At 31.5% G+C, this 12143-nt stretch overlaps 1 pseudogene; it reads right to left on the reverse strand.

The window, feature by feature from the left end:
• Nucleotides 1–2991: 2991 nt before the first annotated feature.
• Nucleotides 2992–10644, reverse strand: LOC145934285 (uncharacterized; annotated as a pseudogene).
• Between the last annotated feature and the right edge of the window lie 1499 nt (nucleotides 10645–12143).

The raw sequence follows: 12143 nt of genomic DNA on the forward strand, positions 1-12143 counted from the left end.
AAGCAGTGGTATCAACGCAGAGTACTAAGTAAATGGCAGCCACTTTCAGCATTTACTTTAACACACTGAGTAAAATTTATTTTGAAACACGGAGTAAAAGGTTTTGAATCATTAAAGAGAGATAACAGTTTTCAATCGTCTGTTCTGCAACCTATCACCACTATGTACACATTCACACTTGTTTAGCCACACGCGCGCGCACACACACACACACAAGGGATCAAATTCATGCCACTTCCACGCAGTTGATCCTGGATAACACTAACAAGGGGAGGTCGCGGTTGACTCTTCACCGATTTTGATCTCCTTTGGTATGGTGAATCTACATCGAAAAAAAGTTGCTCCGTGTTCGAGCTTTTCGTCCAATGCGCCTTGTAAAAAAAAATTTTTTTTTCCCGAAGTTTAGAGAAATTGTCAGGTTCGTTACGAGGCCTAAAGAAAGACAAACTTTCGATCGGTGCCGCTAGTGCAGCGACAGAGCACAAGAATAGTAATCCCGGGATCCCAGGTTCAGAACTTTGGGCTGTCATAATTTTTTTTTTTTTTTTTTTAATAACGTATTATTTATTATGATAAATAAATTTTCGGCATATTTTTATCGTTAGTTATGCATATATCTCTTTATATATTTAAAATTAATAAAATGATCGTAATATAAATAAAATATTTTTATAGAGAAATATTTTTAGAAATATTTTTACTTTTTAAAGATTTATACATTTTTTCAAATTTTCTTTAATCTAATAATGTTAGAATACACACTTTTCGTAGCTTTACAAAATTTAATTTATTACTCATTATTATTTTTTGCTTCAATATGTAATAAATATGTCATAAATATATAAGTAAGATATTTTCTAACCGACCTTCTAGAACCCTTATTAGTAGACAGGATCAGACGACCCTCTCCTCTCCCTCCAACGTTCCTTACACTTTCACAACCAGCGGTTTCATCCAGCGGTTCACAGCAGGTAGAAAATCCGAATTTTGTAAAGCTATGAAAAGTGTGTATTCTAACATTATTAGATTAAAGAAAATTTGAAAAAATGTATAAATCTTTAAAAAGTAAAAATATTTCTAAAAATATTTCTCTATAAAAATATTTTATTTATATTACGATCATTTTATTAATTTTAAATATATAAAGAGATATATGCATAACTAACGATAAAAATATGCCGAATATTTATTTATCATAATAAATAATACGTTATTAAAAAAAAAAAGAAAAATTATGACAGCCCAAAGTTCTGAACCTGGGATCCCAGATTACTATTCTTGTGCTCTGCCGTTGCACTAGCGGCACCGATCGAAAGTGTGTCTTTCTTTAGGCCTCGTAACGAACCTGACAATTACTCTAAACTTCGGGAAAAAAACAATTTTTTTTACAAGGCGCATTGGACGAAAAGCTCGAACACGGAGTAACTTTTTTTCGATGTAGATTCACCATACCAAAGGAGATCAAAATCGGTGAAGAGTCAACCGCGACCTCCCCTTGTAAGTGCATGAAATTTCGAAATTTGAACGGCCGCCATTTTGAATGAGGGGGTCGTAGCGACTTAAAATTTTAAGGGTGTGTTTGTTATGAAAAGACCTTTCAAACGAGCCCCCACTCGACCAATTTAAAATTTTCAACCCTCCTCTTACCCCCGCGTACCAGGGGATGGGGGATGATCGGTATCCATGTCATAGAGTAGCTTTTTTGATAAATCAAAATACGTGTTTTACCGTTTTTTGATATGTTCATTTTTACAAAAATTATTTAGGGGTTTCCACACTTTTGACAAACCCTGTATATCAAATAATTTTGAAACGCAGTTTAAAAATTGTAAATGTTTTATATATATAATATTGAAAAACTTTTAATATATATTATTTATTTAATATTATTATTTAATATTATTATTTAAATATATTTTATAATATTATTATTTATAAACAGTTCGATACATCAAATTAAGTCATTAAATAATTACGACAGATCTGCTCGACTTCTGCTGCCAATTTGTCATTAAATCGTGTTTGACAGATCTGTTCGATTTTTTTCGCCAATTTGTGATCAGTTTTGTTGACAGATCTGCTCGATTTCTGCCGCCAATCTGCCATCAAATTATATTGTGCAGATCTGCTCAATTTCTGCCGCCAATCTGCTGTCAGATTGTATTTGACAGATCTGTTCGATTTCTATCGCCAATTTGTCATCAGTTTTGTTGACAGATCTGTTCGATTTTTGCCACCTATCTGTTGTCAGGTTATGTCTGCAGAATTTGTTATAATTCTGCTAACAGTCTGTCTACGTAATCAAAATTAACAGACTTTGTACTAAATTTGTAGCCATTCTGCTCACAAAAATTTATAACAAACATTTGGCAAAATCTGACAGACTTGGCTGTCTGGAAGACAATACTTTTCTAACAATATCATCAGTAAATGATCTTGGTCCATCATCATCCGAATCATCTGAATCACGTACGTCATCAAGAACATCCAACTGTAAATCTACTTCCAATACTAATAGAAATGAAACTTTACATAATATGAGAAAAAACAATTAGCAATAGAAGAGCAAAGAATAGAAACAATTAATCGCTTAAAAGAATCGTTAGATGAGAGTAATAAAGTACAACAAAAAAGAAACGATCTCATAAAACAACTACTTCTACGTTAAGAGTCAATTTGAAGACTGCAAAAAATTTATTGCAAGGAAAAAAAAGATAGATTTTTGTTTGAGTTTCTTTGATTCCTTGTTTTTTTTTGTTTTAAATTTTATTTTTCATAATTTTATTTAAATTTTATTTCATAAATTTTAAATAAAATAATTATATTGTTAAAAAATTATATGTGATACAGATAATTATAAATACTTATATGTGATACAGATAATTATAGATACTTAGATATGGATAGTTATAGATAATTATGTGATTATATGTGATATAGTTTCTATAGGTATATATATACGTAATGTACGTATATAATAAAGTATTTATTTTATCTAAATGAATACATTATGTTATCTCTTTTTATAACCGCAGAATCATGTACATCATCCTGTTCATTCAATTCCACATTATTTGCCATTAACTCGTTTTCTACTTCATCTTCAAAAGCTACTTCTCCTCTATTAATAATATAATTGTGTAAAATACATGCAGCTGCAATTATTTTATTGTCGAGATCAAAATCGCTTATGTCTAAAAAGAACAGCCTCCGAAATTTTCCTTTTAGAAGGCCAAAAGCTCTCTCAATTATATTCTAATAGATGATAATTTAATATTGAAAGCTATTTGAGCTCTACTTAAATGTCCAGTGTCTCTATAAAGTGTCATTAAATTATGCAGCAAAGGATAAGCAGCATCTCCAATTAGATATAAATGAGGTGGCAATAATGGATTTTGTATATTTGTCAATTGTGCATATATCTCACTATATCTAAAAACACGGGCATCATGCATGCGTCCTGGTAATCCTATATAAACATTAAGAAAACGTGCATTCTCATCACATATACCTACAATAATAAAAATATTTTTTACAATGTGATATAAAAATATAAAACATATAAATAAAACTCAAAAAAATTAATGATAAATACCAATTAAATTGTTGATATTCTAAAGGTAAATTCACATTTTAGCAGAAAAATAGAAAGCAGAAGCCAATTAAAATTCGCGTTGATAAGTCAACAATTTCTGCTTTCTAGTCTGCTTACTATCAGTGCGAGTTCTGATTGACTTCTACTTTTCTGCCAAGGTGTAAATTCGTCCTAAACACCTTGTAAAATAATAGAGGAAAAACCTTTTCTGTTATAAAAATCATTAGCATTATGAGGGGGTGCCTTACATGCTATATGACACCCATCTATTGCACCTACAATACCTGGGAAACCATGTAAACGTTTTGAAAAATCTAAAAATATCACATTGTATTTAGTATTTAAAAAATAATACTAATGAAAAATATTTTTAAATATTTATTTTTAAAAAAATTTTTATTTTTATTTTTTTTATTATTTACAATAGATGAGGCCTCGCATGTTTCCCTGTTTGGCCATATAATATAATTGGGCATCAATTGAGTAATGACGGTCACAGTCTCCTTTAAAACATTATGGCCTGTACTTTTGGCAAGCCCAAATCTGTCTCCTACTGATAAATAGCTCTCTTGTTTAGCCAGAATCCAAATTGTAAATAAAACTTTTTTTTTAATTCTATGTGACGATTTTGATGGCTGTTCTTCCAAATGGGGCACACCTCCGATGGGATCCAATTTTTTCAAGTGACTTCAGATCATATCAAAGTCAGCTATCAAGGTCTAAACCGTGGCTTTTCAATAATTCAAAAGTTATAAACAAAAATATCACTAAAAATTGTTAAAATCATTAATAGATTTAAGAAAATCAACCCTTAATGATCTTGACTTTGACATATATGTATATTGCCAAGATTACTATTAATTTATCCATTTATTTATTCATTTATTTATGTTTAGTAAATCGAACATGTGTTTGCAACTTTGGACGCGAAGCAAGGTTTCACATGTCCCTCGCAGGGGGGCGGAACCCACTGTGTCCGCGCATACACTTTCCACGCGAAGCGAGGTTCCACATGGATTTGCAACTTTCCACGCGAAGCGAGGTTCAACCCGAACCTATGTGTCTAGTTTTTTTATAGTGGAGCCCCCCACAGGGGGGCGGAACCCATTGTGTCCACGCATACACTTTTCCACGCGAAGCGAGGTTCCACATGGGTTTACAACTTTCCATGCAAAGCGAGGCCATATATTGGAACTTCTATGCAGTACTGCGGACATGGATTGGATTGGATTAGTTTTTGAGTGGGGTGGGAGTGCAGGGGGAGGGGCAGAGCCTCTCCCCCACCCGGCGGAGCCCCTGGCTCCTTATTGTCGTATCCATATACGATTCCACATGGGTTTGCAACTTTCCACGCAAAGCGAGGCCATATATTGGGACTTCTACGCAATACTGTCAGCCTTTGTAGTTTTCTACGTATAACGGGACTACGTATCTGTGTTTGTACATACTTTTGAATTCCAGTATTTGATAAAATAAATTCAAAAAACGTCAATTTTTGACGATTTTTTATGGTTTTCACCATGAAAATAAAAGTTGCGCCAATTTTCACTATCATATTCGTAATCAGCACGTCAATATACGTAAGTATACATAGTTTCAAAAAAATCGGAGGTATGCCCTTTTCGGAAGTTTTCCAAATTTTCTTTCAAAGATTAAGAATTACAGTTTTTTATGAATCATTTTTGTTCGTAACTCTTTCTAAACAATGAGCGACGTCTAAAACTTTTTGAATGTTAGTCAGAACATAGTAATCTTGACAACATATGTCAAGGTCAAGATCATTGAGGCTTAATCTTCTTATATCGATTTTAATAATTTTTAGTGATATTTTTGTTTATAACTTTTGAATTATTGAAAAGCCACGGTTTAGATCTTGATAGCTGACTTTAATATGATCTCCTAAAGTCACCTGAAAAAATTGGACCCCATCGGAGGTGTGCCCCATTTGGAAGAACATCCCTTTGAATATTAAATTATTATATAAGGGAACTATGTGCTCATAATAATTTTCATTTTTTGGACGTATACCACGTCTTCCTACATGAAAATTATGTAATACTGGTTCTTCTAATTCTTCAATCATATATCTTATAATATGTCTTTCTATAAGATTGTCATCATCTAATAGAGCAATTATGAAATTGTTCATATCCATTTCTTACATCCAGTAATGTGAACTTCTGAAGCCGACAAACAGTTTGATATATTAAACAATTACAAATTATAAATTATGAAAATGTTGAGTAGATAAATATTATTGTAGAAATAAATATATTTTGTTGAGATAATTTACTGAAAAAAGATTACAAATTACATTATAAATCAATTTACAGATTAAGGTTTAGCTATAAAGAACACACCTATTATGTAAAATTATTTAAAAGAAAAGAATCATCTTTAAAATAGCCGCCTTAACCTCGCCGCTCTCAACCTCGATATGTGCAGAAGAGAAAAAAGCGTTCAGAAGATTGTTCGGACATAGGATTTTGCTCAGTGAGCGATCACTAAACGGTTACACAACAGTTGTGTTTTCTGAACGCACCCAATAAGCATAATAAGCGAATTAGGCTATCTTCATTTGTTCAGTTAAAATTTTTTTGAGTACGGCGATCTTGAAAGAAGCAATTTATATTCTATGGCTAGTATTCTTAGGAAATCTCAAATTGACTTTGGAGACCTCGTGTGGTGAAAGTGCGAAACAGTCTGTATGTGTAAATTAGGTGTACTAATCTACTTAGAATGCCGGCCTATGTTCTATGTTCTATGGTTCTATGTATTAGTTGGAGTAACAATTGAAATTTGTAACGGAATGAAATATCGGAATGAAAATTAATTTCGTTGATATGGTAATATCGTTGATATGGTCTTCAATTTTTTATTTTGCAAGTAAGTGAAATTCGCTGATTTTAGAGATATAGAATATATATATATATATATATATATACCAGATTGACTCTCAGTATTTAATAACTAAATGTGATTCTTAAATTCGGCCAATAGAGCCAAGCACGAAAATTAATTCTAATTTTAATTTTTCGGAACGGTATCTCTTGGTTTGAGATTACTAAGTTCCATCAATTAATAATCCTCGAACTTTACAACGGGAAAATAGGCGAGAAAAATATTGGTCCGAAAAGTCGCTGAAGCGGGAATTGAACCCGCGTCTTTCGCTTGCCGGGCGACTGCTCTTACTACTAAGCTATTCAGACCCTTTCGATTCTATATTTTTCATTTGCCTTATAGTGGATGTTAATAAATAGCGCCATGAATTAGGCTCAGACGCGAATATAAATTAAGAAATATTTTTATCGGCTCTCAGTATTTAGATAGTTAGGTAAGAGCAGTCGCCCGGCAAGCGAAAGACGCGGGTTCAATTCCCGCTTCAGCGAAAGTGTGTATTATTACTAATAGCGTCTACAAATATATTTTATTTTATAATATAAATTTTTAATTAATAATACATATATAAAATATTTTATTTAATAATATATTTACCTTCACAAGCCTGTGCAAAACGAGTATTTTTTAAAGATTTCAAGTGTTTTGTACCATGCCAGGTCATATGTACCGAAATTTCTTCTACATTATCAAAGGCATTCTTAAAATAAATGGCAGCGCAGTCAGTGGGGTTTAATCCACCCAAATAAGTAAAATAATCAACCTAAAAGTAAATATAAATACTTTGTGATTAAAAAATTCTATATTCTATTATTCTTTTTTATTTATTTATTTATTTATTTATCTATTTATTTCTTATACTGTTATAAACTAGCAAATGTAGCTTTTTGATTAGAAAAATGATTTACATTTTCATATTAACAAAATAAAACTTATTAATTTAGATACTTACAACTTCATCATATATTTCACTTTCAACGTTATCAAACTTTAAAAAATTGTCAATGGATTTGAAAGGAATACATTCAGGCATTTTTTGTACTCTTCTATTTCTGGATTTGGTTAATTGCATCAACATCGTATGGTTTGCACTGTAAATATAATAATAATCATATAATGTAAGAAATATATATTAAAGAATATTAACAACTTTTGCTGTTAAAAAATACTTTTGTTTCTGTTCTATTATATCTAGGCGTTGATTCACTTTTCTGCAAAAATAATAAACAAGAATTAAAAAGTAAATTATATATTATGTAAATAATAAAATATGAAATAATAATTATGATACACTAAATATATAATTAAAATATTAAACGTAATTATTAAATATTTAATTGTATAATTGTAATATTAATTATTAAATATTTATTATTAAATATTAATTGTATAAATGTTACATATTGTTTTTTAATTTTTATATTTAATGTTACTTACTGAAATGATTCTTAACAAATATTAATAATATTTCGTAACATTGTTGAAATATTTAAATTATCCGAAGAACATTGGGGTGTTGAGGTTTTATTAAAAAGTTGTTTTGGGGTGTATTGTTTTACTATACATGAAGAGCTTCTGTTAGTTGAAGTCAAAGTATCCGATGATGTATTCTTTAGTGTTGAGGCGGGATTATTTACAAGTTGCTTTTTATTATATAACTGTTTTATATTAGGGCTTCTAATTGAAGATTTTTTATTATTTATTTCTGTATTTCTGCAATACTGGAAAAAATCATAAAATAGCTTTAATTAAACACATAATTAGTAATATAATTTATAATATAATTTGTAATATAATTTATTAAGATATTTATTTTTTTTACTTGTGATGTCTACTTTTCCAATAAAATATCTTTCTGATTATTAATTGTTTTAAATTTAGACTGAGAAATTGTTCTATCGTGATTATATTTTGGTTCATATTGCACTAATCTCAAAGCGTTTCGATCAGCTATTTCATCTCCTTGTCGTTTTGTTAATTGTAATTTATTAGTTAATTTTTTTATAGATGAATTAAAACGAAATATAGATGGAGAATGAGATGATGATTGTGACGTCATGTCACTTTCTGCATTTTGTGCTCCAAACATGTAACTTGTGTTACCCAAATCATTAATCAAGTTTGTCATACTTTGCTTTTTTTCAATTGTCCCTATCAGACGAGAATTTTTTTTATTCATTTCGAGGATACTAACGAAGGAAAATTATATATAATATTAATGACAAGAAGATAAAATTGTTGCAACTATATAATCAGAATTTCGAGTTTGATTTATGTTGTCACAAAGAAGAAGTTTGAAACATTTACCAACAACTTGATCGAGATTTATTATCAACTCATCAGAAAGTAATGAACACTGAAAAATTCCTATTTCAGAAGATTGCACTAAAGTGTGAAAGAAATTTTCTATTTTATTAAATTTTTTTACTATTAAATAATATTTCTGATCATCTTTTATAATATTTTGAAGAATGCAAATACTTGAATCTTCGAGAATTAATGTATCATCTCTTCCATTTAATGATAAAAAAAATTTTTTGTAAAGTAAATTGCGATATTGAAAATAGCATTTAGAACCAATTTTTAATATGGATCTATTCTTACGTACACCTGAAACTTCTACGGAATTTTTAACTAAAGAATAAGTGCTACGTATTTTTTTTTCTTCACAACGCCTATTAGCTATCTGTTGCAAATGCTGGTTTGGCTTTCTGCACATTTTTCTAAAATATGTCATATTGTTTTCATACGGAAAGGCCGAAAAAGAATCTAAAGGACCATAATTTCTTACATCATCAGACAAATGTAACAAACCATGAATGTTGTATGAAAGAAATTCCACACCATAATGTTCTGCAGCTCTTTTAACAAAAATTTTTAACATCATTTCCGCCTTATCAATCATTATTGTATTCCTACAAGAAATAACATCTACTAAAATGCGAATTGCAGAATGTAATAATAGAAAATGTCATGGCTTCATTCATGAGTTCAAGGAAAATAACAGGATCAGTATACAATAGAATTTGACGATATTCTGTAGCTTTGAATGAACGATGTTTGGATATATTAATCGATTTTCTTGCAAACTCCCTGGGACATAATTGTTTGGCAAGCTCTAATCTATTAGAAATAATTTTTATTGAAGAAGATGAGAGTTTTGCAGAGGAAGCGTATTTTCCATCAATAACAGCAAGAAATATTTTTTCCATTACCGATACAAACTAAATGCATGTAATCAAATACAGTTTGTTTTACCAAATCCATTGAAAGACGTGCCATAGAAGATTCGCTTTCGTGATGATGCTCGCCATCTAAACATATATTGTATTCCTCATTTGTTCTCAATCTATTCTCAATACCGCTATATACCATGACACCTTGACGAATACTTTCTCCTGTGATCCAACATTTCGAACATGGTGCTCTAGATTTGTGACCTTGATGACCTAATATAAAAGCTCGGGCCACAGCATCAGCAATAAAACAACGAAGACAGAACGTTAGCTTTCTTCCATTAACAATAATTCCATTATTTTTAATTTTTAATACATCATCAACAAATGGTTTTAATAGATCTACCGCACTTGTAGGTTTCGACAATCCTTTCCAAATACCTACGACTTCTGGCTTACTTTGATCAAGATTAGCGATTCTAATTTGTATAGGATACAATTGAATATGACTTACATTATATAAAGATACACCATCTATATGAAAATCAATTTCCAGATTATTAGGAATCATATCCAAAGAAGTTTTTTCTAGAATTGATTTAATTCCCTCTTCAAATAATGCAAATAATGCCCTCCAGCAATTTCATTAATACAACATGATGTGCGAGAAGAATTTAAAATTGTTCTTGGATCGCTCGGAAGATTTAAAAAACAAGGATGAGTTTTAAGAAGTTTTAAAATCTCTTTGGCTTGGACATGAGTAATATTTGTTTTTACAAAGACAGAAGCCAGTTGTTCCTTGAAACTTATTTCTTTAAGAATTAAAAATTCTTCGGTAATGTCTTCAGACTTCTTCAGATTCTCGTTCACAGCAGTTGTCAGATCTGAAGTATTATTTAAACTATCAAATTGATCAGTTATATTACAATTTGTTACAGAGGAATCGTCAAGATTTACAGTTTCAAATTCTTGCATTACAGAAAAATTAGGCGGATCATTCAATTTAGTAATATTGTTCCTTTTCACAGATTTTTCGTTTATCTTTGCAAGATCAGATCTTTCGTTTATTATTTCTTGATGTGAAGCACGAATTGAACGTTCTAGTTTTCGTTTGTATTCTTTTGAAACGTTATATAAAATTTTGCGAGAACGCATTTTACGCAACTTGTACATTTTGTAATTTTTCTTATTTTGTACCTTCAAATGTACTAATTTTATTTTATTCTTTTTGATCGTAGTATTTATATTATTAAGTATATATATATATTAGGTTAATTCTTTGCAATTAACGTTTAATAAACCTAAAATCTTTATTATAAAAAATATATATTCTTGAAAATTAGCCAAACTCGAAATTCTAATTTATTAATGTGTTATAGCCCGAACTATAACCAGTAATTATTAGGAATAAGAATATTATAAAACATTTTTACTTATAAACGAGCGCTCTAGCCAAGCGCTCGTCGAACGAAAACGCTAACGCAGCGAAACACGCACGAAGCACGGAAATCGCGAGCTGCAAGCGAAGGCCAGGGACTTCGACCTGCTTCGCTTGCATTTAGACCAAAAACGCGTGAATATTATTAACCAATCGGGGACTTGTTTCCAAGGGCCTCGCCCGTTGAAAATCAAAGAACAAAAGAAGATATAAGACGGAGAGCCCGCCCGCGAAGGCAGTCTCGAATACAATTCCTAAACATCAAGACGTGGTCGCTAATAAGAATTCGGAACATCAGGACGAGACTCACTAATAAAAAATCTGAATCATTAAGAGAATTACTAATAAACGCTCGTTAGCCAAACATCGAATGTTACGCGAATATATATATATATATATATATATATATATATATATTTAAAGAAAGGTCGAGAAATAAAGTGAAACCAAATTTAATCAGAAATAAAAGTGTATTTTAAGAGAAAGAAAAGAGTACAACACTCCTAACTTCCTACGAAGTCCTGCACGACCCGAGGATCCTCATCCTTAATTCGGCGCAACCCCAGTGCCTTGCTCGAGGCACACAACAATTTGGTGGCAACGGTGGGATCGCGCCGACGGACCGCCAGGACCAGCAGGAACCTGAAGACCTGAAAAACAATACAACCGTATTAGAAAAATCAGGCACGTCGAAATAATCGACGGACAACACAGAAAGCAGCATACTAAAAATTAAGACCCGCAATACACACATACACATCGTGTGGAAGCAGGCACGTCAGTGAGAAAAACAGCTGACGGAAATAAGCAGAAGCCACAGTGCAGTGTGAGAAGGACGGACAACGCAAGCAATACGAAGAGCGATAAGCAAGCAGCTGAGTATCGAGTAGGATCGCCAACGTCCCAAGGACAACGCCGACCTGCGACAATCTCACGGACAACGCGTCATCACGGAGCGACGACCTGCCGTGTCAAGCACGAGCATCGAGCCGCCAGCCGTTATCAGCCCACGAGCGATCGAGTTGCATTAGCAGCA

Source organism: Prenolepis imparis, unplaced genomic scaffold (genome assembly GCF_030444845.1).
Source record: "Prenolepis imparis isolate NDT839.2.m4 unplaced genomic scaffold, iyPreImpa1.0 SCAF_3, whole genome shotgun sequence".
NCBI classification, from domain to species: Eukaryota; Metazoa; Arthropoda; class Insecta; order Hymenoptera; family Formicidae; genus Prenolepis; species Prenolepis imparis.